The 27,040-nt window shown below is 36.5% G+C and overlaps 1 protein-coding gene across 8 annotated transcripts in view; it reads right to left on the bottom strand.

Moving 5' to 3' along the window:
* The window catches only part of NEBL (nebulette), a 247,738-nt gene that overhangs the window by 93,469 nt on the left and 127,229 nt on the right, over positions 1–27,040 (bottom strand). For 3 of the 8 annotated variants that reach the window (XM_040674990.2, XM_046917586.1, XM_046917593.1), the window contains exon 1: positions 8,753–10,931. The exons of 4 other annotated variants lie outside the window; for them this stretch is intronic. The gene's annotated coding sequence lies outside the window, so the exon portion shown is untranslated. Of the gene's footprint in view, positions 1–8,752; positions 10,932–19,402; positions 19,565–27,040 lie in introns of those variants that run through there. One more of the 8 variants, XM_040674966.2, reaches the window with a different exon arrangement.

Below are 27,040 nucleotides of genomic sequence, written 5' to 3'. Positions count from 1 at the left end.
TTAATTCAACAGAACACAGCTGGTGGTCTCTTTTTAAAAGGCACACAAGGAATTTGTAAGCACTGAGATTCAATTACTCCTCATTTCTAGAAATACTCATCTATCAGGCTGGAAGTTACTAGCAGCACTGCCCAAGGAAGTTCATAGTTAGGCTATCAGCACTGCAATCACAAACAGAAAGAAAGCATGGGTTCCCGGATTGCCAAATTTAGCCTCTCCTGAATATGAAATATCAATTAACATCAGCAAAAGTATTTCAAGTGATGGTTCTATTTAAAGAAAAAGCTAAACCACAAGCTTGTATCTGACAGATCATTAACACTGCATTTGTCAGCAGCAGCTCAAAATCTGCAAATATCGTCTAAGCAAAGATTTTCATTCAATAGAAGTTCTTATTCAAAGTTTTGGTAAATCAAGGAATTGTAATGGTACTTTTAAAGACAAATAAAAATAAGATGTTAGAACACTGGCTTGTGAAACCCAGAAAACCTAATCGTTTTTCAGTGCCTTACGTATCGTAGGAATATTTTATTTTACGAACACGCTCACAGAAATGGTGTTTAAGCATAACTGCATTTTAATGACAGATCATTTAGAAATTCATACAGTACAAATAGTTTCACATAATAATACCTAATCTAATCTGGTTAAACAGAAGTAGTGTAGCTATGCTATCATGACACTGCCTGAGTTAATAAACCCTTTTCCACACAGCTAATTATCCTGAGAAATGAATCATGCAGACCCAGTGAGAAGTGGGAGTATTCACCATGGTGCATTGTGCCATGCAGATGTAAACTTAGCTGTGATGAGTAACAATATACTGAAATAAACCAGTATAAAACTTTTTCAGACAATGAGTTCTAAAAAACACAAAGCCACCGTGTCATTTTTCTGACAATATTCATGTAAGTGCCTACTACTTTTGCACAATAACCTTTAAGCTTCAAAAATGGCATTTCCTAAATGGGATACACAGCTTCCATTGTTCTTTTCTAATTTTTCATTTGTTAAAATGAACATTGAATCCTTGACAATTTGGCACTTCCACTCTAAATTTAATTTTCACATTAACCAGAAGCTTGGAAAATCCTTCACAAGTTGATGCAGCAGGAGAGAAAGTGACTGCGTTGCCACAGTTTCATCTACTCTACCTGACCCAGTTGCAGATTTCCCCTCTCTTGCCTATGGTCATAAAATCCCTTTCACCTTACTCAAGTGTCAAATAGGTACAGCCATCCACCAAAGCTAATGGCAGAGCAGCAGACTCTGCTAGTCACTGTAACTGGTGGAGAGCAGCACACACCCAAGCTATCAACCCTGCAACACACGTCCTGTAGAAGATGGATAGTAAATGAAATTATTAGTTGACTTGGTTACTGTGTGAGGTTCCCATAAAACCTAAATCACATTCAGCAGAAGATTCAAAAGGGAAGACATGGCTTCTCTCTTTGTATTCCTTAAACACAGAAAGGTTTAGATAATATTTGAAAGATTTCCATTCAGAAAATCTTCATTTTATCCAAACATAAATCCTACTGAAGAAAATATCAGGATTGTTTTGTGAGAAATGGGAAATTTTACCTTGATGTGAATTACAGCTAAAATTATCACCAATTGTAGGTAAAAGATATGAAGCTGGAGGTAAATATTTCTAATTCTGTGCCAAGACATTCTAAACAGCTAAAGAGGCTCCCTTTTTCCTTTCAGTGATTAATGTAATCTAGTAAGTACATTATTACACTACATTACAAACAATGAAAAGATATACGTGGCTTACAAACAGACTTGTTCTCTTTCACGTATTTTCTTAGCCTTACAGACTGGCTATGAAGAATTTTTCTTGTGGCATTATTTAGAAGTCAACAGCTTGAATTGAGAAAATTGGACCTTTCCTACAAATTTAATTCAGTTATGATTATATCCAGCCAGCTATCACCTCATAAGCAATACATACATTTTGAAAACCTTTATTACCTTACTGTTCTGGAAAATTTCAGGTTTCTATGATTCTCAAGTAAGTTTAATCTTGCATTAAATTGCTTGTGACAGCTGATGATAAAATAAAAACTAAGTTCTGCATTAACAGTTATTTAAAATGTTACCTTTTAAAATCCAAAGATTAAAAAGGAAAGAAAATTCTGGCACTTGGTCAATGATGAAAAATTTATTCAAGTAACTTCATTTTTTTTTTTACCAAGACAAATAATTTCAATCATAAATAATTGTTGGGGAAAGTAGAATAACAAAATAAATAAGTGAATTAATATAGTAATTGTGCAAAACACTGAATGCCTTTAATGTTCTTAGAACCCTGACTCTCATGTAGTTGTCCCTCACTTTGTGAACTGTGCTCAATGTAAGATTCAAACAAGACAAGTTACACGTACGTTGTGTCCAGGACAGTTTAAATCTGGAGGGCTGTAGTCAGGCTTCCGTCCTAGCATACTCTTCCACTTTAAGACACTATACAGAAGAGCTTTTATTATGAATTTAGCAGCATATTCAAAGACTAAGCACGTTCTGAAAATATCCATTATTTTGAAGAGACTGAATATATAAGGAATGATGTATAGCGCATTCTATCCAAAAAGCTTCTATTTCAAAATAATTTGCTGGAATAAATATTATTTTGTAGTGTTTATAATAAACTACAAAGGATTTGGAAAGAAAACTGTTAATAACTCTGTATTGAAAAGAACCTTATAGCAAAGAACTTTGTACTGAGGGCTCTCTGGACCATCTAATCATGTAATTGAGTTCCCAGTTGTGATGCAGGAGAGCAGCGTACCAGTTCTTAAGCACTGACTGCAGTGTTGAAGAAAACACACTAAAAATACATACAATAGCTAGCAATAATAAGGCACAGGAATGTCAGAACCTTACATACACTCTGTTTAACAATGATATACACAAGTTTCCATGACAACAGTGATACGATGATAAAAACATCTTCTTCCATCATCCACTGAAAAAAACATTTCTGCTTGTATCATCGATGAAGTGGCAAGCACCTGATTTAGAAATGTCAATATGCATTCAAAAAAATGCATATAATATTTTTGCAGGATTTTACTGAATAACTGAACCAGATTAACTTGATTCATTACTGGGCCTCCAAATCAAGTTACATAAAACTTTACGTCTTGCTTTAGTCATTGACTACAGTTTAGCAGCAAAACTTCAGCTTAAAAACTTCTTTCCCCGTGGAAATCTCTTCTTCATGTATCAAATACAAGCTGATTTATCATTTCTCAAAGAAACAGTGCATACTGTAGCAGATACACACATCAAAAACTTTATGAGAGTGCAACCTTGTTCAGGCCCAAAGAATAAGCTGTATGCCTGCAAACTCAACACTCTTCCAGTTGTCACTGAATTCAGCACAATACATTACTTTTCCTCTTACTATTTTTCAAAACAATCACAACAGATCAGTACTATTGCTGCAACCACAGAAAATCTGGAGCATTAACAACATTAGTTCCCACTGAATTCCACACGATTTAAGTTAGAATTTGTTTTCCTCTATTTTTAAATTGTCTTCATTTTGCCCCATCATTCATACAAATATATATATGCATATATATAAATATTATTATTATTTTTAGTTTATCACTTCTGTCACTTGCTTTCACACTACAGCATCATCTTCTACTCTGTAATGTTTTCTTAAAGTGTCTCACTGTTTCTTTCTTAACATAACTGTGTTGTCATTCCCAGAATACAATTACCCTTGTAAACAATTTTACTGAAATTAGAGGAAGTTAACTTGCAGTTACCTGGATACTCACATTTCTAAGTAAGCATATGTCTCATGAACAGTGCCATCATAATACTTACAAAAATCTAAGTTCTCAAATTTTACTATGGGAAATAATAGCTCCCATAAGATAATAATACCAATTTAGTCCTGCAACGCTCTTCATGTAACACAGTACGCCTAAATTACCATATTAAAAGCACACTGAATTACAGTTCATCAAATCAAGGAAAGCTAATGCCTGCACCAAATGAAATAGTGCAGCAAGTATCTTCTGAGAAGAGAAAGGTAAAAGAAATACTATACTGAGTGTTTTGTACATCACAAATTATCCAGAAATTCTGCCCTCAGGCAAGATCTCTTGTTGCCATTAATAACATTAAAGAACAATAAGTGCTTTATCCTCATACAGCTTCTAGTGGATAAGATTTTTAAGAATTTTTATAAATAGAGGGCTAGAGCCTTTGATGGGGGCTACAGGCACAGGGTAACAAGTCCTCTGCCTGTCTGCAGGCATTTGAGGGCTGTATGAAATTTGAGGGCTGCAGTCCGGGATAAATGAAAGCAGCCATGGCTGCAGTGGTTCCAGCTGGGTGACCAGCTCCTGTCCTCACTGCTGACCCACAGCACCAGGCAAACCCAGCACAGCCAGGGATTGGGACGTGCAGCAGGAGTTGTTCAGAGAACAGGCTACTTCCTTAGAATGCCTGGAATTTTTTAGAGAATTCAGACCTACTCTACAGAACTGCTCCTTGCTATTCATCTGATGATACATGATCATGCCATAATTCTGCTTTACAGCCTGGCAAACAAGGGGGCATGAAGTAAAGCAGCATCCCTACAGTACAAAAGGAAGACTATGAAGAACGTAGGTTTCTCAGCTCCCAGCCCTACAATTCTCATACTAGTATCATCGAGCTTCTCAGTACCATCTTAGCCAGCTCTTTTTCAGCAGTTTTTCTGTTACTTCCACCATAAACTAACTTCTAGCTTGTACTACTCTACCTACAGTATCAAAGACTGAAGGCTTTTTCTAGAACATGCTGCTATCTGTGAAACAAATTTCAGAGTTAATATAACTATAAAAGTAATAAAAGAAAAAGTGAGAGGAGAACAGCTTTAACTTAGGATTTCATACTGAATTATAATTAGTAAGCAACTAGGTTAACATGCAGTATAGGGTTAGAATAACAGTACAGGTACTTGTTATGCAAATTAATTTGAGTGTCCCTGAGTTACAGGTAGCAGCCATTTGGCATAAAATGAGTAAGATAACCTCTCTGAAAGCTGGGCATATAATCCTTCCTTGTCTTCTGAAGCCTAAATTAAGGTTATGTTAAGACTTTCTTATATTGAAATAAAAAGTGATACTAAAAAGTAACTTCAAGTCCTGTTGGGTACATTTCTATTTAAATTGCATTTTTTTGTAAATAGTTATTCTTTTTTTTTTCTTTTTTCTTTTATATACCTACACAAACCACCACCAGAGAATTAATCTATGCTGGGTCCTAAGGCCTAGCTTTGAAGAGCTTTTAGTTATTTTATCTCTCCGGTGATCTCATGGGAAGTCTGAGCCTGCCTTTCAGCAAAAAGCTCTCCAAAGCCCAAGTCTGCCTCCAGAAGTATTTTATTTGCCTTCAGGTCTGTGGGTAAATGTATTTTGGCAGCTTTACACTACAGCCAAAGAAATTTCTCAATCTCATCAAAAAGTGTAAGCAATAATGATAATCTGTAAAACAAAACTGCAAACGCTGGGGGTAGGAAGTGCCTAATTCTGCAGCCAAAAGTTATCTGCACGTTTCACTGCCTTTTAATTTTTTTAAATCATCTCTTTTCAAGATGAAGATGAAGCTCTAATATGCTCTCTGTTGAAATTCAAAGTGTCAGACTCAGATGCCCTAAGCTTATATTTAAATCCTAAATATTAACACCCTGTACAGCACAGTACTTGACAAATGCTACCCACAGGGTTGGTTTTTTGTTGTTGTTTTTATATGTTCGCTTGTTTGTAGAAATTTTGACAGCTACAAAACAAACAGGTAAAAAAATGAGTATCAAAGTCTTGTTAATTACATATTTGCCATAATCTTATTGTCCCATCATCATTAAATGCACAAAGAGCCTTTGGAACAGAATCCAGAACGCTGCCACTCCATCCCTACTGCCTGACAACCACATCACTCAGACACAGCTCCGCTCCCTCCTGAGGCCCTTGTCTGACCCATGCACCCTCTGTTCCTTTCTACACCATAGCACAACTTCAGCAATATGCCTGACATATGCTCAAACACCTTTGGGGCTGGAAGAAGGATCTATCACTTCCTAGATAACTGCCATCACAGCTGAACCAAGGAAAATGGTCCCAAGTCTTCCCTAGTCTAAAAGCCAGCCCTGTTTCTGAGCAAGCATGTTTGCCAGGCACACACTGCAGTAGCAGGGGGGCAGTGAGGCTCCACATCACATACAAAGGCTTTGGATGGGATGTAAGCAACAGGCAGCAAAAAGCAGTTTGGAAGAAGAATGCTAAACACTGACACGATGCTGGAATAGCACTGTAGGCTTCACTTTTCTCAGACACCTGGACACAGAGTTTCAAAAACAGCATTCTGGACCATTCTCACTTCAGCACCGAAATCTTCTGGGGATGTCACAGTATTCATCTTTTTAACTCAAGAAGTCAGATTATCCGACTTCAGTCTGCAACGTAACTGCAGAATCTTTCTAACATAAAAATTTTTGCAACACTAGACCAGCGAGACCAGCCTGAGTAGCTTTTCAGGAAAGTATCTGGGTAACTTCATAAAGACTTAAGAGGTTCACACAGATACCATTTATCAGACGACCAGCACTGAATATCAAATTAAGAGACCAAAATGTTAAAAATAAAGTTAGATGGTCACACACACAGTTAGACAAAATAAAATAAAATCAGTTAATTGCCAAGGGAAATACACATATACTTGCTAGCTGCTTTCAAAAAGGACAATGCAAACCTCCTCACAAGAAACAGTTAACCATCTTAAAACAAAAACTAGGAAAGAGAGATTTCCCCTGGAAGAAACACCTTTTGAGTCTTAACTTTTAAGAAGCAGAAGGTCACTTCAAGGACAAAACTTCTGAAGCTCAAACAATTAAAAAACATACATATATCTCTTCTACGCAATCATAATACAAAGAAAAAAAAGCAAGTCAGAGAAAATGACAAAGCATTTTAACTCTGCTCTGAGGTTTAATGACCATAAATGATATGGCCTCTGTCTCATCTTGTGTCAAACAAAATAGTAAGACTTCACTACTTAACCTTCGATTAGCTTTTTTTGGAAGGCTGTTTCTATCTGGATTTTAACTGCAGAACTGGCATCACTGTTCCAAATATGACCTAATAGATGTACAGCTACAAGTTATGCAAGCAGATAAGTGAATTCTGCTCACATGTAGAAATCTAGATTAATATCTGATTTACCCAATTTAATCAAAATTAAGGTTTGTTACATTAAATTTTGTTTGCCTCTATTTCCTGCTTGGGTCTATCAGGCTTTCCTGCTTTGCCTTAATTTGAAAAGCACAGAAATTCTGTTGTAACTTGTTTCTGTTTCTGTAAATGACTTCCAGACAATGCAATATGGATATTCCTCATAGGTTTTCTGTCCACAACAAATTATAATTCATTTTGCTGGCGACTCAGATTAATGATGTATCTTAATCAAATACTTATCCCTTGTATTCTAGCCAGAGAAGAGAGGACTGTTTAAAAATAAACAGGTTCTAAGATTTAAAAATAATTAAAACAAAGTACATGGCTATCTCATGCAGATAGCCATCATATTCACATCAGTATTGACCACATGAAATTAAGCCCTAGGAGTCTAGTTCGGCCAAATTGGGATTATGTTTAAGATTGAACATATGACAAATTGTCTACCATACACAAATCTTATGCATAAAAATGGTAGAATCTGCAATTAGTAGAAAATATTAGAAGTGCTCAGTACGCATTATATTACTGCTCCCAAACAATGTATAACCATGTAATAGGCTAAGCATCTGAATCACTGTATTTGAAAAAACAGCTTAGATGTTCTCTGTGTTTCAATATTAAGGTTTTAGTCAAAATCATGAATATTTGCTTGCAGAATGCAAAGACTGCATTAATATTAACTTATAGAACAAAGTCAATACTTAGTTTTAACATTATCTGACTTCTTTTACAGAGTATTCTTTCAACAACTAATTACAAAAAAAACCTTATCCATGAAAAATAAACCTCATTATTAACAGGTTAACTTCATGCAAACTTCAAAACTATTCCTGCTCAGATCATGATGACCTGAAGAATACAAGAGTTCAGAAAATCTAATACAATAAAGCACTGAGAAAAGAAACTGCTAAAATCACTACTAATGTAAATGCAATTTTTAGACCCCATAAAATGGGATCTTTTCAGGCAAACTGCAGAGATTCAGAGCTGATATGTTCTACCAGTGTAATCAGTATATGTATTACAGATACAAAAACTAGGGTTTTTTGAGCTATGGAGAGCTCGAAAAACAGACCGAAGTTATCTAAACTTTAAAAGCGGTTGGGTATAAATAGAAGATGAGATCATGAAGTAAATCAAAGTTAACAGTTAAAACCCAGGTTTCCTTCTTTTACAGAACCGCTACATGGTTTAGTCTACCGCATTTTGAATTGCACAATAATACCCTGCCAAGAGCAGTAAATATGGTCACTGAAATGGAAAAAGTCTACTCATATTCACTATCCATGGGAAAAAGTAGTTTGGAATTGAACACTGTTCCTCTATCACCTGTTAGACTGAAATAAACATTACTTGTATCAATTCATATCCAATCTGAAAGAGACCAAAACGTTTTCGCATCTTTGCTCATTATGAAAGAGAATATACACGTTTTCAGTCTAATTATGTTTAATATGGTCTGTCATTATTTAAAATTTATCAAGGTGTAGAAATGTCTTCCTCTCCATTACCTGTTTGAAGAATTCAAACAATCAGAAGTCTGTAGGTCCTGGCTTCTAGTGGACAGCCCCGTGTTCTGCCATAGGGTGTCTCAGTTTCCCATCAACTCTTCTCAGGACACCTACATATCCTAATCGTTCATTTCAAAAATTTAAAAACAAGAAAGAGCTTTGTCTTTATAAATAACTAAGAAGCGCTTGTTCAAAACATATCAGCATGAAGAATTTGTTCTGTATTTACTCTGGGCAGTCTGGTGGAATGAGAGTTCAGAATGATGGACGGTGTTTGGAATAAAGAGAAAAATGGAGTGAGAGTTGACATTAGTAGAGCTCTTCTTTTGTTCACTGTGAATATTAATGACTTCTGCTCAGTCTTTCATCAAAAATTCATTCAGAATGCTATGTTACTGGAAAAAAATGCTCCTCCCGGAGAGACACAGTCATGTCACTGCTGAACCAGAAGCTGGCAACAGCTACAATACATATTTTTAAAGTGTACATTTGCCTTTTGAATAACAATTTAACACAGTAAGATTAAATAACATGCCCTCCATACCCCAATTTATGATTTTGAAAATGTTGTCTCTTTGCACCTATACTTCAAAAACTCAACTGGAGAAAATGTGAAGTTATAAAGACAGTTTAAGACAAGAATGATTGTGGATGGCAAACAAAAAATTGCATTTATTAAAAAAAGAAAGAAAGAAAAAAATGGAAATGAAAAGAAAAGAAAGAAAAATACTACACGGATACAGAAACATAGAAAAGAAAGTATTTCATAACCAGGAACAGTCCACAGCTCTACCATACACTATGTATTCTTTTTTCTTTTACTTTCCACATCTATTGCCACTATTTTGAGACTGTGCGTTATACTATGTGAAATTTAACTTGAACTTAATTTTCAGTCACACTGTTATATTCTCTTCTGTAGACTTGTTTTAACTCCCAAATTCAACTGTAATGACAGATTTTTCTGTTCAGGTGAAATGTGAAATGGTTTGTTAAAGGTTGTATTTACATGAGGCGATGTCTTCTGCACATTTGTCTCAATTCCTTTTAGTATTCTATCCACCTTAGCTTTATATTTTTCCCAGAAACAAAAACATTTTTGTGGGATAGTGGTTAAAAAGATGTTAATTTTTCCTACAGCCGGTTGCAGCCATATGATTTCCTCAGTACCACTGTGGCTCCTCATTCCTTTTTCCAACCTCCATTCACTAGTGGTGCTTGGCTGCACAAAGCTACCACTATAATTTTGGATTTATGGAAGGAAAAAAACAGAAAAGCTGGCAGCGTAAAGCTTGCCTTCTGAGACCTAGAGCTGACCATGTTTACAGAGGCCTTCATACAAAAGCAATTCAGGATGTCAGGATGACTGCTATACTCATCCTGCCTCAGCCTTCTTATCCTGTCTCCAATCACTGAATACCCTAATCATAGCTAAGTTCCTCCTAGCTAGATTGAAAGAACCTCTGGAATCATCAGCTTCCTACTACTCTTTCCCAATTTCGTTTACTCTAAGCATAGCCCTCAGGCTATGTCATACTAGCCCACTCCCACAAAACATTACCACAGACTCCAAACTCCAGGTCAGACGTAATTTTGGTGAGACCACCTACACAGAAAATTTTTTACATATCCCACAGTATTGTGAAAACCACAGCAGGTCTTACAGATCCCACTGGTAATATCATAAGCACACTGTCTGCACAAATGCAAGGCTTATACGGCAAACAGCTAAGAAAGCTGAAGGGGAACAAAGGTCAGCTCCTGCAAAACTGCTAAGATGAAGACAGCCACAGTGAAAATTGCAGATTCATTTTCCCATGACTCCCACAGGCTAACTTCTTGCCTGTTCCCACCTCATACCCATTTCTCTACCACTGCTATCTTTGCACAGACTCCACATGCATAAGTCCCCTTCCATTTGAGCTGGAGCACACTCTCTCTGGGCAAATGAGAGTTTGATGAGCCCAATCTTTAAAAATTATTCATATACCAAATACACTCCAGGGCAAAGCCAAGAAGGGTAGTTTAATCTCAGTAAGTCTTCTGGTCAATAACCATTCACAAGATGTCCCTACTAAGCAGATGCTGGTATAGAGAAAGACAAGTTTCTTCCCCCCCCCCCCCCAAAAAAAAAGACTGACCATAGCTAGAGCAGGTTACATCATGACAAACGCACCCCATGGAGCTCAGTTGAGTTCATACTTTTCTACCTACGAATATTTTCACAAGTAGTACCAGAAAGCTACTTCTGGTAGATAAGTTCCTTATGAGGGAAGGGGTAATTACCAGCTATGGAAATAGGTAACTGTAGTAAAACTAGATTTAAGAAGAAAAAACAAAAATTGTTGATAACTTGTGACATGGAAAAGATACACTGTCACCGTTATTGAAGAGCAGGACTGTTTTCAAGTGTATATTAGTTTTAGAAGAGATCTTGCTTACCACTATTTTGAACAACAGTTAAATAGTGATCAAAAATACTCAACAAATGCTATTACTTCACAATTAGTTTTAAAGAAAGTACAGTGCATATCTGTCTTTAATTCTCACCAAGTTACAGGCAAGATGACTACACTCAAACTGGTATATCAAAAAGTAACATACGCTGTTTTGGCTGACCATCATTATTTCCAACAAAAATACCATCTTGGCAAGTACTCATTCAAGGTCTTTTAGTAAATCACTTGAAATCTTCGAGAGAATAAAACTAAATAAACCCTGTGATCACAGTGTATACTGGAAAACAATAAGAATGATACTGTGATTTAGAGGTATTTCATTTGTCACACTGTAGTCCTAAACAAACAGAATCCCAGAAGGTACTTTCTCTTGTTAACAACATCTGCTCCCAATTTTAACAAAGAAAATGAAGATTGTAGTTCTTGTCACATTCAGTGCTTCCTGGGTACATCCTGTTACAATGCAAAAATGCAGCATTAGGGCAGGAAGAAACAGTAGTCATATTAATCTATGTTAACCCAATAGCTTTTCCTCTTCCTCCATCTCTCCCTCCCTCCTGTCAAGCATTCTCTGAATCTCTAACTACTCTTTTTCTCACTGATCATTTAAAAAAAAAAAAAAAAAAAAAAAAAAAAAAAGGCTGAAAGCTATGAATCAAGAATGTTTTGATATCAATGGATCATCACAGTATCTCTGGATATGGTTAATTTTCCTTCTTTGACATCCCTGTTTTCAGCCAAACAGGAGCTGCAGTATAGTTGTACTAATATGGCACAAAACTGGTTACTTATCAGTAATACACATTGCTCAAAAACTAGTCTACTCTTCCCCCTTCAAAACAGGAATGTTTCAAGCCTTCTCCAACAGAAACAAATTTTCACCACATAAAATATTCACTACTGTACACTAATACAAGAAGACTGTATTGATTACTGTAATTTCTTTAAGTTACAGTGCTCTTCTAGGCATCTTTTGAGGGGAAGAGAGTCATTAGTAATAACATTTTAATCCTTCCTACAGAAATGCCAATGGATGCCAAAACGAGACTGAATAAATGACCACAGACAGACAAAATCAAATGGAAGATCATTAAAGTCACAGAATACTTTAAAAGATATGTTCCATTCCATTCATAATTCAAAAGACTGGAAAAATATGTTTAATACTAATACTACTGGAAAGGCTCCCAAAAACCTCATGATTCTACTCAAAGCTGTGCTAAACTGGAGTTGTGAACAAAAACTTGCATCAGTGACTTCAGGGTTAACTGATTTTTTCACGAGTCACAGAAATATAAAGGGCTGACAGGGGAAGTCAGCATCTGCAGTCCCTGCCAAGTGAGACATTAATTCTCAGGTCTCTGTGCCATCCCTGCACCTCTTGACCTGCCTTGGCCTTTCCCACACCACAGCCACAATTTAAGCCAGACAGTGGCTGGTCCAAGGTGCCTCCTGGCAGCAGCCCAGCATGCCTGCTGGCTGCCACACAGCTTAAATCAAGGGCACAGCCATTCTGGGGCACAAGGGAACAAGGAATAAGGTAACTTTGTATTCTGCACATAAAACTTTTTACAAAACACACAGGAAGTTTAAGAACTCTACCTTTCTGTTGAATTAGGTCAAAATAAACAGTTCAAACGATCATTAAGAGTGAGTGTCAAATAAGATGAATGAACAACACAATCAGGCCACATTTCTAAAGCTTAGGCAAAAAAAGAAGTTATCCCAAAGTGACATGTAGGCATGGAACAGTCAGAATTAAGGTTAAAAGAAACCAATCCTGAAAACAGGAATTTTCAGACAAAAGACCACTGTGATGCATATTTCTCACCGTTTTGGTCTATAAAAAAATTATAATACTTCATAGTGTAATTATTGCATCAAAATAAATAGCATAAATATATAAATGTACTTTGCTGTAGTTGCATCTAAAAACAAAAAGCTCTCATCTAATTTTAAGGTTTTTTTGTTATTTTTAATGATTTAATAGACATTGACCTGCCAGTAACAGGGGCTATATCATTGCTAGACAGAACATTAAGGTGGATGAATTTATTCCATCCATTTTGATTATTACTGTTTCTTTTACTTGGAGTAAGAACAAGAGAAACTTACTTCTGTCAAAGTCCTCTCATTTTTCAGCAATCTCAATCTATTTCCATTAATTTTCCAGTATTTTCTTTGAAAAATATATATATATATTTCATGAAGAGGAAACTGAACTCACAAGTTCTAATTCTGCTTGGAGTTCTGCATTATAACTTTTTCCATCCCTAGATATTTCTACAACTGACAGCAGAATACACAATAAATCTATATTCTTATATACAAGTTCACACATCAGCAGAGATCACATTCCCTTTAATTACAGTGATTTCCACATAACCATGATTATACCAAAAATTACACAGGAACAGAATACAGCCCAAGCATCTTTAGAGTAAATTACAGCATGTTACTACTTTATCTTTAGAAGGTAGAAAATATTATTTTATTATAGGAATTACACAAGATGTCTGCTTTTGTACCTTCAAGTTTTTCATAGTGGAGTTTTTTTTCTACAGTCCTACAACAGGCTCCATATACGTAAAAGTCTGCCTTCATGTAAAGTAATAAAGATTTCACAGTAGAGCAAGAAAGTCCACCCATATGAATTTCTTCACAGGAGTAGTGCTTAACACTATAATCAAAATTGCATGCAATAGGAAATGATAAATGCAAATTATCTATATAACTTAGAGGAAAAACATGCATATCTATAATTTATGTTTACTAGAACTTGTCACAAATAGTTTGAATAAACCAGGGATTGTTCCACACAAAGAAACAGACCTGGTTTGAGTCCCTTAAGAAATATGATGCACATTCTCCTTACTTAAACAAGTAGGAGACCATACACAAGTCACAGAAAACATGACTTGCATTCTGCAACAGTTATGCAACAGACAGAAAGCCAACCAGCAGGGATATTAGAGGCAATCTCTGATCGTGCAGAAATTAAAAGCCTTATGCACACTCCTGATTCCAGCTCACAAGAAACAAATCATTTGTCTCTTAAGAGAAAATGCTTCACATTACAAACAAAAAGTAATCAATGTCTCAATGTTTGCTACCAATTTCATAAAAACTACTGTCTTTATAAGGGAAAATCCGTATCACTACAGGCAAATAAATTGGCAACAGAAGGTCAACACAAGCATTTATTGCTATTGCAAGAGTTGTATACTCACTACAGTGTCTCAACACACCCTCAAACCACTTCCTCTCTCTTTCTGGAGGACATTTTAATTGTACAGATTCAGTACTCATCCACTTATTCTGAACACTAATCTTTTGAAAATCACTCTACAAAAAACACATTTGATGAAAAGCTAATTTGCATGAAAATGCCAAGAGGCATATACAAAGTGGTAATTCATATACCAAAACAAAATTATGAAGTCTCTCCAAAATGAATTACACCCATTATCTATATAAAAAACAGACAATTTTTCTCTGTAGCAAAACACACTGAAATTGCAGAATAACAACTTAAGAAGTTCAATGCAGTTCCTGTATTATCCCACATATTATTCTTGAACTGTCCGATTTAGCAATGCATTTTTATCCTGTAGTACAGCTGGCACAAAAGTCCTAGAAGCAAACTTCTTTCTTAAATTTCTATTTTTATAACTGAAGGATATGAATTGTCTATTCCTGTCATCCTTTTTAATTTCACCATCCATTAAAAGAGAAAAAACAGGGACAATTTTGCCTAAAGTTTACATTTTTCTTATAATTGTAGTTTTAAAAAATCAGACAGAAAAATTGTTTTCTGAAAACATAATAGAAATATCCAACACCAAAGACAAGCTGAATAAAGTTACAAATTAACACATGTAACATTATAAAGCCAGTATTTAAAAAGTAACTTCTCAACTTTAATAGAAGATTCTTCTGTGAATCTGAGCAATCATCGAGTATTTGTGATTCTCTCTTTTTATGAACATAAATAACTAGGAATTGTATTGAAAATGTATTTTATGTCTCTGAAGCTTTCTGAAATCCATAATGAATTTGCTACAAAGGACAATTTCCTTGGAGGTGGCCAATTTCTACTCTTGTATGTCTTAGGCCCAACTGCCTGAATCATAGAATCATAGAATCACAAAGGTTGGAAAAGAGCCACAGGATCACCCAGTCCAACCATTCACCCATCACCAATAGTTCTCAGTAAACCATGTCCCTCAGCAGAACGTCCAAACGTTCCTTGAACACCTCCAGGGTCGGTGACTCCACCACTTCCATGGGCAGCCCATTCCAGTGCCTGACCACTCTTTCAGAGAAGTAGTATTCTCTGAAGAACCGTACCCTCAAATACTGTACAGCCCTAAAACCACTTAAGAAGGATGTTCTGTACTGATCACCCCAACTACAAAGCTTGGAAATCATACAGCCCTCTGAAGTTGAAGAAAAGTCCAAAACTGAAAGCTTTCTGTTACTTTGGGGTGCTCTCGGTGCACATATCAGAACTCCAGCTCCATGCCGAGGATTCAGCATTGCAGGAGAAATGCCACTCATTCCAAACCACTAGAAAACTCTTATGGTGTTCACCATTCCTATGAAGCAGCATCTATATTTAGCTTAGTACAGAAGTAAAAAGGCCCAGATAATATTTAAGGAGAATGTGCTGTTCCTTTTAGAGTGGACACATTTCTTTCATTCAACATTAATTCTGCACTCTGTGATGCGGCACACTTTTGTCACAGCTTGAACAAAAACTCACAGTGCACCAGCACAGTTTCTCACAACAGTAAAATCAAGGGTGAACATTAGGGGTGGAGAAGCACTAAAGGCTGAAAACTTTTAATTATTTGTCTGAGCCACTCACATTACTCCCAGGCTCTTACAGAAAGGGACTAGATTATCATCTCCAGCCTCACCGTTGGTGAAATTTTCTCCAAGCACGCAACAATTATAACAGCTTAAACTGAAATTAAAGCTGATTTAATTAGCTCTGCCAAAACTTTGGCCTGGTGGATCTTAAATCACTGTCATCTGTATGAGAAGTACTTTTGCTACCCACCTTATTAGCTTCTTCACTCCTCCTATCTAGTACTAAACATATGAATGAAGTTTAACAATGCAATTATACCAACTCAGACATTTATCGTTACTTAAAAGAGCAATTCTGGCCTCTCACCTTGCCACATGACAAGTGCTAGCATCCAGCACAGGCAGATGGGAATATACCCTGCACTGTCATGCTAGGCAGCTGCAGAATCTCTTTCAAGAGAAACACAGCAGTAGATCAGCTCCAAATGACTGTCAAATCGCAGCCTTAAATACATTCTTCTTGCCAGTCACCAGACTCCTTCCTATGTACAAAACGACCCACTGTTTCATTTTTATAAATTTTGTTCTTTGCCGTCCCTAACTTCTGGCAAGTGTAGGCAAACCTCTCCTGAATCTATCATTCCTTGCAGCAGAATGTCAATGATAAACAATATATTACAATCAACACACACCCACCGGAATTCCATTAATGCTGGTTAATAAAAACAATTTTCCCACTTGCAGCAAAAAGGCATAACTGAATTCCAGCTCACCTGCTGCTACAGCAGACAGAACAAGCATGTGACTACATTAAAAATGAATTGCAAAGTAAAAAGAGAAAGTGACCTCGGGACAAAAATCTACAGTTACCAATCAGCAGTGAGTCTGGGCACAACAGTCGCTTTGAATAGAAGTTTCTTAACTTCTGTTCCTTTCCAGATCCTACAGTTGCCCCAAGTCTGCTGGGTTCACTGAATACACCCTAAGAAACTGTAATTCTTGAACATCAGAGACATCTCTCATCTCTGTGAAAGCCCTTCATCATGCATTACACCTTGCTTAACTCCTACGTAATCACTAGAATTTCAAAGAACGAAGTCAATTATTTATGTGCTGAAAGACCCAACAACAGCCTATGTAGAGAAGGCCTTCCAGCATATTATTTCTTCAGTTCTCTCGGGCCTTGCAGTCAGCAAAGATTATTAACAAATGAAAGCAAAGCATATGCACTGACAAGAAAAGCAAGTTGGACATTTTAAAGACTAGATACTTCAGGGAAGTTAGGCATGGAGTAAGATAGCAAGTCAACAGAAGCAAGCTTCAGGAGAAGCAAGTCTCATTCTCTGTTCACTGCAATCCACAGTGTGCACATGGAGATGGAACACCTAAAATGTCTGAAAGAAAACAGAAAAAAAAAGAAATGGGGAAAATACCAGGATGTTGCAACTCTTCCCTTCAGCAATTGAGAGCATATCTTTCTCATGCAGATGTACACCCTGTTTGCAGCTTGCTTGCCCTGTTCTCTCACAATGCATTTCTCATTCCAAAGCCCTTGAGTCTGAGCCCCAAAGTGTGGATTGTAAAGCAGTCTGGCAGAGGACAAGAAGAATCTACAACCACTCTGCAGAAAAGAAGAACTAAAAATTGCTCAAGTCCTTTCACATGTGCGGAAGAAAATTATTTCGGGTCTCAAACATAACAATTTTGATGCTGAGCTGAGCAAGACACAGTAAGTGCATTTAAGACCTCTCTTCATAGTATCTAAAAGTATCTGATCCAGGCCATGTCACCTCCAGATAAAATCTTATCTGCATTTAACTGTCTTCAGGACTGTTGTCAAGTCTGAGACTTCTGATATCTCTCCCTTATAATAAATGTCTACACACAATACTAAAGCTACTTCCTCCTCGCAGTTGAATGAATAGCTGGTACTCAAACACCTTAACATTGTTTTTCCAATCCCCAGGATCATTTATGTTGTCCTTCCTTGAATTCTGGGGAATTGAGAAGGGGAATACAGTGATTCCAAATCTAACTCAGTACATGGACGCAACATTCCAGTATCAGCCCTGATTTTCTGCAACCACTGGTAAATACATTCTTCTGCCTCTGCCCAGCATTGCTCTTACTGAACCTTACTGGTTCATTTGCACCTGTACTACAGTAAGAGAAGTAATTAACTAGAATGACATCCAAATATTTTCTGGCTTTCAAAGCCATCTCATCTAGTGATATGCAACCTTTGCTTTCCAGTTTCACAAACATTTTACTATGAAAAATATGTATTTTGTGAATATGACTTTGACCATTTAACTCAGAATCTGAAATCTCTCTACAATGGCACTTCTTAAAAGATCACCATTTCTCTCTATTTCTTGTATTACTTACTTTTGTATCCATGTCATTTACCAACAAAGATTTCATCTCACTGTCTAGAGTACTAATAAAAACATTTTAAAAGTGTTTGACCAAGGATCACCCCTGTGGAAACCACTAAAAGCATCTCCACTTGAGATACCTCTTTAGTAACAACTACACCTTGAAACCTGCCAGTCAGCCATCTAACGGATGCCTTGCTAATCACAGGCAACAAGCAGTTGTTCTTTAAACAAGCAGCCATGTATGGTCTAGTTCCAAGTACCAGCATAAAGGGGAATGGATATGCCTTTCTGTTTTATTCCAAATACGCTGTAATTTTTTATATCTTCTACATGTAATTCAAAAAATGTCTAAATTATAAATGTAAGAAATTGGATCAGTAAGAGTTTACTGATTTCAAATACAAATTCAACATGTAAAATGCAAAGACAAACTGGAAAGGATCACATTAAAAACCACATTCCATTGCACTGAAATAAGATTACATTGGCAGAAGCTATCTCGGTTATAGCTAAGAGCTACATCTTATAATCATTATTTATTTTAAAAACTTCATTATTTTTACATCTGTTAGCCATTTATAATGGACTCTTTTGACTTTCTACGTGCTTCTTATTTTGATAGGCATTTATATTCAGTATCCATTTCTTGCCATCTTTTACATGGGTGTTTCAAATTTCATATTTTAAATATATATATTATATGAATGTTGTATCACTGTTTCTATATTAAGAATTTAAGAGTGTCTAGAACAACCTCAGACCGGAGGTCCATCTGGCCTAGTGGTCTTTATTCAAGAACGGCTGCAAGCATTAGTAAGCCGCAGTAAGGACATGGGAAATATACGATACTTCCCCCACTTACACTCTCCCTGACTCCAACAGTTTCAAGTCTGGTGTATTTCCTGAGCCCGGTGTGGTTTGTCCCATTCCACAGTGGACTTTTTTTTCTAAATGCTTCCCCTGTCCTTGAGCTAATATAAACATTTTGTACTCACGTGATCTTCTAAATTCCATCGTTTAATAGTTTTCACAAAGAAAGAACTCCTCTTGCTTGTCTTGATTGTGCTTCTGACGAGCTTTCTTTGTTTCTGGTTCTTGTACCTGAAGACAGGGAGTGTGGCCATTCCTTGTCTACCTTCTTTACTTTGTAGATCATTCTGTAATACATTTATAAACTCTCAAACCTTTTCCTAAGACTGGATTCATTCATTCTTCCAGATGAATTTGGTAAACCTTGATGACTTTTCTGATCTTTTTTATTTACATATTTATTTTAACTTGAAGGTCAAAGTCAAAAACATTATTCAAGCAATGGGTGAATATGGGATTTTGACAGAAGGTAAAGTGAAGCTTTTCCTTTACTTTTTTATTGTTTTCCTATTTATTTCTAAGGTTTTATTTGCTTTTTTGACATATATTAAGCAGTGAGTTGATATCATCATATGGCATAATGAACAGGTCCGAGGTGGTTATTTTATAAACTATATGTATGTATTTATCTGCACTTTTAATCTCATTTTCAATTTCATGGTTCAGATACTCTCTATTATAATGTTTTTGTTGTTTTTGGTTGTTTTTTTTTTTTTTTTATGATCTTCATATTCTGCACTTGACTAACTGTGAATAAGTTACAATTATAACAGACTTGTTTCAGTCACTACTTACTCCCTTGGTCAGCTTACACATAAGTATAAACATATCACAGTCAGTTAAATTCTCAGTTAATTCTTTTGCTCTTACAGGGTAAAGCCCGCCGTCAACTCACCCATATTGCCTAAGGGACTGGCTTAAGAAGCTAGTTAGATTTAGAAATCTGATAGGCTTAGAAACTATCCTCAATTAGGTTAAAATTGGCTTCTAAAATCTGCTTCCAAACAGCTATATAGGTTCCAAGAATCCAAAAGATTTTTAATGAATTTTAAAATACTACTGGCATTAACCAGAAAAAAATTAGAAACAAGCTACTCTGGAACTTTCTTAAACACTTTTGTAAAACATAAGATCCTCTATACCTCTCATCTAGGACTAGCTTACCTTGAATGACCTCATTTTCCTTTAAGAAGGAAAGAGTGAAGTGTCAGAAGAAAGCACGAAGACAGTTACAACAGAACAGTTGATGAATTATGCTTTGTTCACACATCCCTTCTGCTCAACCTTATATACAATCAGCTTAACATTTTAGATGAGAGTTATTTTTGAGCACAAATACTGACACGAATGACTTTCATAGGCAAAAATGAACAATAGTGCCACTTTTTAAAAACATCCCACATATTTCTCCCTACCCAGAAAACACTCACATTATCACCGTATTTAATCTTAAAGTACATTTTCAAAGTGATGGTCAAAGGAAATTTTCCACAAAGGAAAATTCATCTGTTGTTTGCTCTTCATACATGTAAGACCTGCTAGCGGACTCCACATTAAAAAAGCCTTGCTATTAGAAATGATAGCTTTTTTAATTGTTTTTCAAGTCAGCACAGCTTGTCACCAACTTGGCTATTAGTACCTTTATTAATAACATTAACTTATTAAAGCTCCTTTTTCACACTCTGTCAAGCAGGTCACCACAAAGCAGCAGAGAAAGGGGATTAATATCATCATTATCTAATATAACCTTTTAGTAATAGAATTCCAGCAAAATTTAATGAACATAGACTGAGCCAGAAAATCAGAGTGGGGGGAGTATTTAAAAAGCTTTGGTTTCCTATATGCTGACATAAGACTATTTCTAACCAACCTGCCAAAGCTACATATGTATGAGGCAAAAGTGTGGAAGACATCTGTGCAGGAAAGCACAGTTAAAGCAGAAACGTTGGCAAAACCATATGCAAGAACAAGACTTTCAGGATACTAATAAGAAAGACAGTTTTAAAAGATTAAGGAGTACTCACAAAGCCTCATTTCAATAAGCAATAACTCAGAACATCACTTCCAGAGTTGAAAGGGAAACAAAAGACCAAGAAATAGGAAAAAGGAAAAAAGAAAGAAAAAAGATTATTGCTACTCATGTGCTAGCAGACTTTAAAAAAAACAGCTATCATTAAAAGAAAATCTAAACAAATTTTTAAATTTGTTTAAAATTAGTACTGATCAAATGAAAGTAAAATACTGCTGAATACCTGTGGGGTCATCAAAGTTAACTGAACAGCTTCAAGTACAGTTCTATTATTGCACCATCCAAAAAAAGCATGCTTGAAAATGCATTTTAACAAACAGTAAAGCATCACCTTATGCACCTGCACAGTTTAATCTGCATTCAGAAAGCTATTATCTACAGGTGACTATAAATTGCCAAGGCCTTTTGGAGCAATGATTCTAACATACATAAACTTTGTTTGGCGATTAAAAATATATCTTTGTGTAGTGAAGTTTCCATACCTGCACTTGAATAAAGTGAACCATGCTTCCCATTGTCAACCAAGATACCAACTTTAGTACATATATGCAACAGCCCTTATGTTTCAAGGCAAGAAAATCTAAAAACGTTAACAAGAAAATCTAAAAATGTTAACAAGATGCCATAGTAAAAGTTAGGAATAACGTGCTAGAATATAGCTACAGCACAAAGCAAAGGCAAACAGATTCAAACTACTACCAGCTCACTGAAATATAAGTTTAATATGACCCTAGAAATTTAAATTATTGGTAAAATGAACACAGCAGATGAAACAACTTAGACCCCAGTCAGCAATGCACTACAGTGTATGACAAGGTAAGTTAGAGCAAAAAGACTAGCAGGATGTTCACTCATATTCAGGCTTGCACAACAGCTAAAGGATTTCCCTTTACAACAATCTTCTGAAAGGGCATTTGGGTCTGGTCACAGAGACTTACCAAGAGGTTTGGTCTCCTTCATCCTGATGAATAAAGTATTTGGAACAAGTATGCAGATTTACTGCTTCACTAAACCAATAAGAATGAAATTCTGCCTCTATGTTGTATGGTACTTTTTAAATGAAAATAACAAACTTAGATGAGATGAATTCGATCCTAAAACATCCCACACCACTGAGATGGGGTGGAGAAAATCTCAGGAGAATGCCACCACTCATGGAGCTGTCAGAAGACCAGCCCAGGTAAAAGAAGAAGGTATTACAGCCACAGGCACATCAGTACATCTCAGTGGCAAAATTGGCCATAGGCATCCACAGTTCAGGTCTCACCAGGAAGTTACACCACTTCCCTCCAGATCACTCCATATCCTATCCATAGTTCAGATAGAGTTAAAAGCACAAAAAGCAGCTTCTCTGTGAGGACAAGCTGTGACCATCCGAATTTCTTGTCTTCTACCAGGTATCAGCAAAATAGAAGACACATACAAGATCAATTTGTTTTCCAGGTGGTGGTGGAGTTGGACAAGGCAAGGAGAGGACTTCAGTCTGATAGAATAGTCAAATATCATATCTCAACTGTAAAAGATATGGAAGACAACGAGATTTCAAGCTGTGGTCCTTCACTGGGACTCTACAGAGTGCTAGCCTATAATAAGCAATTGAGACACAACTCTTGAGTACTGGCTAACTGGGAGGAATCACCAGATCCAGAGCATCAGGATTTCTGTTCCTTCACAAATTCTGAACCACAAAATGAAAGATAAAATGCTCTATACAAGAATGAACAATGTTGCCTATCTCCTGACCAAGAGAGCAACCAAGGAGCACTGAAGGCTCCTGAAACCCAATCTCTGACCATGGAGCCTCCTTGGTTTACAGGAACAAATCCAGCACATTAAGGTAGAGCTGATGTGTCAGACCCAAGTCTTTCTGACATATGCTCATTCTGCATGTGAATCCAGGCCATTTCAACTGTGTTTATCCAGTAGGACTGTAAAGGATGCTGAGCACATTATTTTCCTCTAAAATTGAGAATTTCCATGTGATTTCCATAAAAATCTGTATAGAACTGACTTAATGAATAACATACCGGTGCAAGACCTGTGTTCAAGTTTTTCTGGCAAGACAGGGAATCAGATCTGACTTCTGTTGTGGCTTCTACCAACTGGGTGTTAACTACTCTGATTTCTCACTTTCTCTTCCTCCTGTTTCCTGCTTCCTTTTCCATGAAAAATATGTTTGCAAAGTAAAATGATTTCAGTGGGAGATACATAGGCATAACAACATAGATCTGAAATGAGTGCACCAAACAATAGAATATCACATATTCTGAGCACAGAAAAAGGCTTATTATGAATAACTCTGAAAGGTTCCGCATATTGGCACTACTACTGCAGCAAAAGTGTTTGTGAAATGTCAGGACTTTTCAAAGCAAAAGGTTTTCAGGAAGCTCATACAGCAACTGGTCAAATGCAAGAACTACATTCATGTCCGCAGTTATATGGCCATTAGTATAATTATCAATAATGACAGAATTTTAACAAGTTCCATGACTTCAAAGTTTTATACAGTTTCATGTATTCACATCAAGAAAGGAAATACAAGTACCTGCACTTTATAGGAAGCTGTATGAAACCAACAGACAAGAAATTTCACAGAGCTTATATTCCTGCATGATCTTTCTTCCTCAATATTCATCTGTTATGTTGAGTAAAGGACTGAAAATCTTTGCAAAAATAATAATAATAATAATTTTTATTATTATTATGAATAATAATAATAATAAGCTTTACATTGGTATTTTCTGTATTCTCCTAAGACTTCCAACATCCTTTCCATTATTCAAGGAATCCACTGTATAGTCGTTCAAACTCTGTAATGCCTCAACTGTATGCTTGTTACTTACATAGAAAAGGAAAGAAACAGGAATCTATTTAGTAGGCTTCAGGATCCTTGTCAGTCCACCTTGCAGAATGGGAAAAGAGACAATACGGTTGAACTGCTTTGAGTCTTTTTTAGCACAAACATCTCAAAAATATACCCTTAATATCTTTAAACTCACTAATGAAGCATCACAAATACAATCAAAGTCAGAAAAAAAGAATAAATCACCAGAGATTCAATGAGTAGCTGAACTTCTCTTGCTTCCGCTCTTGAGAAGCTCTGTTTTCATTTAGGACAACAACCGTTACAGCAAGCCCAGCTGCCAGAGAGTTGAACCAAGAAGACAGAAATAAGAGTGGAGTGACCTGGATGGATAATCTTCCAAACAAAGAACATCATCTGGATGTTGTCTTAATCTAAAAACATTACTTGTTTTTCAGCATTTTAACTCCAGCAAAATCATTCCTGCTAACATCAGGAAAAGTCTTTTTGTCCAAATATTCATTTTTATTTGGGGGAACTGATAGAACTACTCTGCACATAATATTTCTCTCTGTTCTGGCATGATTTTTTTTTTTTTTTTTTTTTTTTTTTGTGACTCCACCAAAAAAAGACTTGACAGAAATTTTCTACCACCACTCTGAAGCAAGTAATCTGTTGCTCAAACTCCCATTACAAGCCTAGAAAGGAGGTGGTAGCTGCCAAGACAGTTGACAGTTAGGACTTTATGGGATAAAAATGACTGAATGTGATGTCTGAAATAATAAGACGGGATTTAATATTACTTAGTATAAAAACATGTTCTTCAGAGAATTTTTATTGCAAGATACAAATTTAATAGTTGGAAAGAGGCATATATGCGTATCTGGAACAACCATACAATGACTATGTGCCACCAGCATGGCCACAAGGAAAGTAAATACAACACTAAAATGAATCAGGACAAAGTATATTTAAAATCTTTCTTACAATACTATGAAAAACACTCTGGTTTTCTATGCTCAAAAGAGTTGAGCTCCCATAAGAAAAGGCAGAAGTGGGATACTGTGGAATAGTAAGATTTTTGCAAGGGCACATCAAGACTGCCTACTTGCTCAGCATTGTATAGCAAAGTCTGAGAATTACACCTCTCACTAGCCATATGTAGGAGATAGATGTACCATGCAAACAAAAGACAGCTCTAGCATATGAATAGACATATCCTTGCCATGAATTGATTGTAGAATTTGTAATGTGGCTTCTACCTTCCATTAGGCAAAGTGAGGAAACAACCTTAAAAAAAAAAAAAAAAAAAAAAAAAAAAGATGGATTTGGAGTTTGGCAAACATGTTAAGAAGTTTACATGACATACTTGTCTGCAAGACAGAGAACTAGAGCTGATCACTCAAGACACTCACTCTTGTGCTGCTTCTCAAAATCCGCACATATAAACAATAACAACCAGCAGCCATACCAATCATCTGTTTTATCACTGTCATTAGAACTTGAAACAGTTTTCCAAAGGCCCTCAGTATCATTATCAACATTATGTGGAAAGGGAACCAGAAGTGATACAAATTGACACAGGTAACAAGGAATGCCATCAGCAAGGTTAGATAGAAATAAAAAGCAGACTTCTCAAATCCAGGTGTACTGCAGTCTTAGTACAAAGTAGTACTGGTTGGCCCAAGCACTAAATCACGTCTAAGAGAATCTAACAAACAAGCAACACCTAAGGTATAACCAGGTTAGACACTGAAGGCCAAAAACCTCATTGGCTTCAAGATCAGGCTGAAAGCATGCATAACAAGATTTCTGTGAGGTGGTGCTGATGACAGCTGAGGACCTGGCTCAGTGACTCCTTCAATGCAGTGCTCCTAACTGAAGTGTGTCAAAGTGCTCGTTAAACAGGAAATCCTTACTGAAAACCCTCTCTTTTGTCAGGCCAGTCCTTGAGAACTGATAAGAAACTGAGCTGAGCAAATGGACCAGTTTCTGTGGAGTACACTTTTCAGAACAGAAACTGAACACCGAGCAGGATATGAAAACAAATGAATGCCAGTTCCAAACTTTAACAGCCAGTTTCATTACATTAGCAGGGGGAGGACTGTGTGCTTCAGCTCTCAACCCTCTCATTTTATTTGGAGTCAGTGTCAGAAAAGGTCCTATTGCAAAATATAAACAAATGACTAATGTGAATCACATTTCCTCAGACTGCCCAAGTCCCTCAAGATGTTCTAGACCATAGAAATATCTTCTACTACAGAAAGAAGCCTACCAGCTAAATCCTACGTTTCATATATATCTGTGGGATATACTCTGCCCCCACGTCTGATTCCTACATCTGGTACATATTTATACGCTGCTCCCAAAGCAACAGTAACCAGTACAGCTCCATTTCTGGCTACCTGCACCACATCTACATACAGATACATGCACTGTGGGTGCTTACCTTCTACTGATCCAAACTCAAAAAACACAGGAAAAGTCAGCTCCTACATGTAGTAAATGCAGCATGTCATCCCTAAAAGTTTTGGTCTAGAATATCAGACGTGACTGTGTGAGCAAAAACCTATTCATTTCTGAAGTTATGTTAGTTACCTACCATTAACATTTTGAGGCTCTATCAGCTGCAGCCTGGTGCTCTGGTTATGCACCAAGCTTCCTTGTCAGGGGTCTCTGACCAGGCTAATTTTGCATGTGGCAATAACCACCTAATCAATCCATGTCTTTCTAAATCCTAATGGAGCACCTGCACATCCAGACATGAATCTTCTTCCTGACATCCTCCACAAACATAAATTACAAGCTTACTGCACAGTCCAGACAACTCTCAGTGACCCCTTGACAGGGCAAACAGAGGTCATGCAACAATCAGATTTTCAGCATCCACTTCTTCCACTTTTCCACTTTCTGAATTTTAAAGCCTGTAGT

Source organism: Gallus gallus, chromosome 2 (genome assembly GCF_016699485.2).
Source record: "Gallus gallus isolate bGalGal1 chromosome 2, bGalGal1.mat.broiler.GRCg7b, whole genome shotgun sequence".
NCBI classification, from domain to species: Eukaryota; Metazoa; Chordata; class Aves; order Galliformes; family Phasianidae; genus Gallus; species Gallus gallus.
The sequence above is the reverse complement of the archived record's forward strand: the minus strand, read 5'-3'. Positions and strand labels throughout refer to the sequence as shown.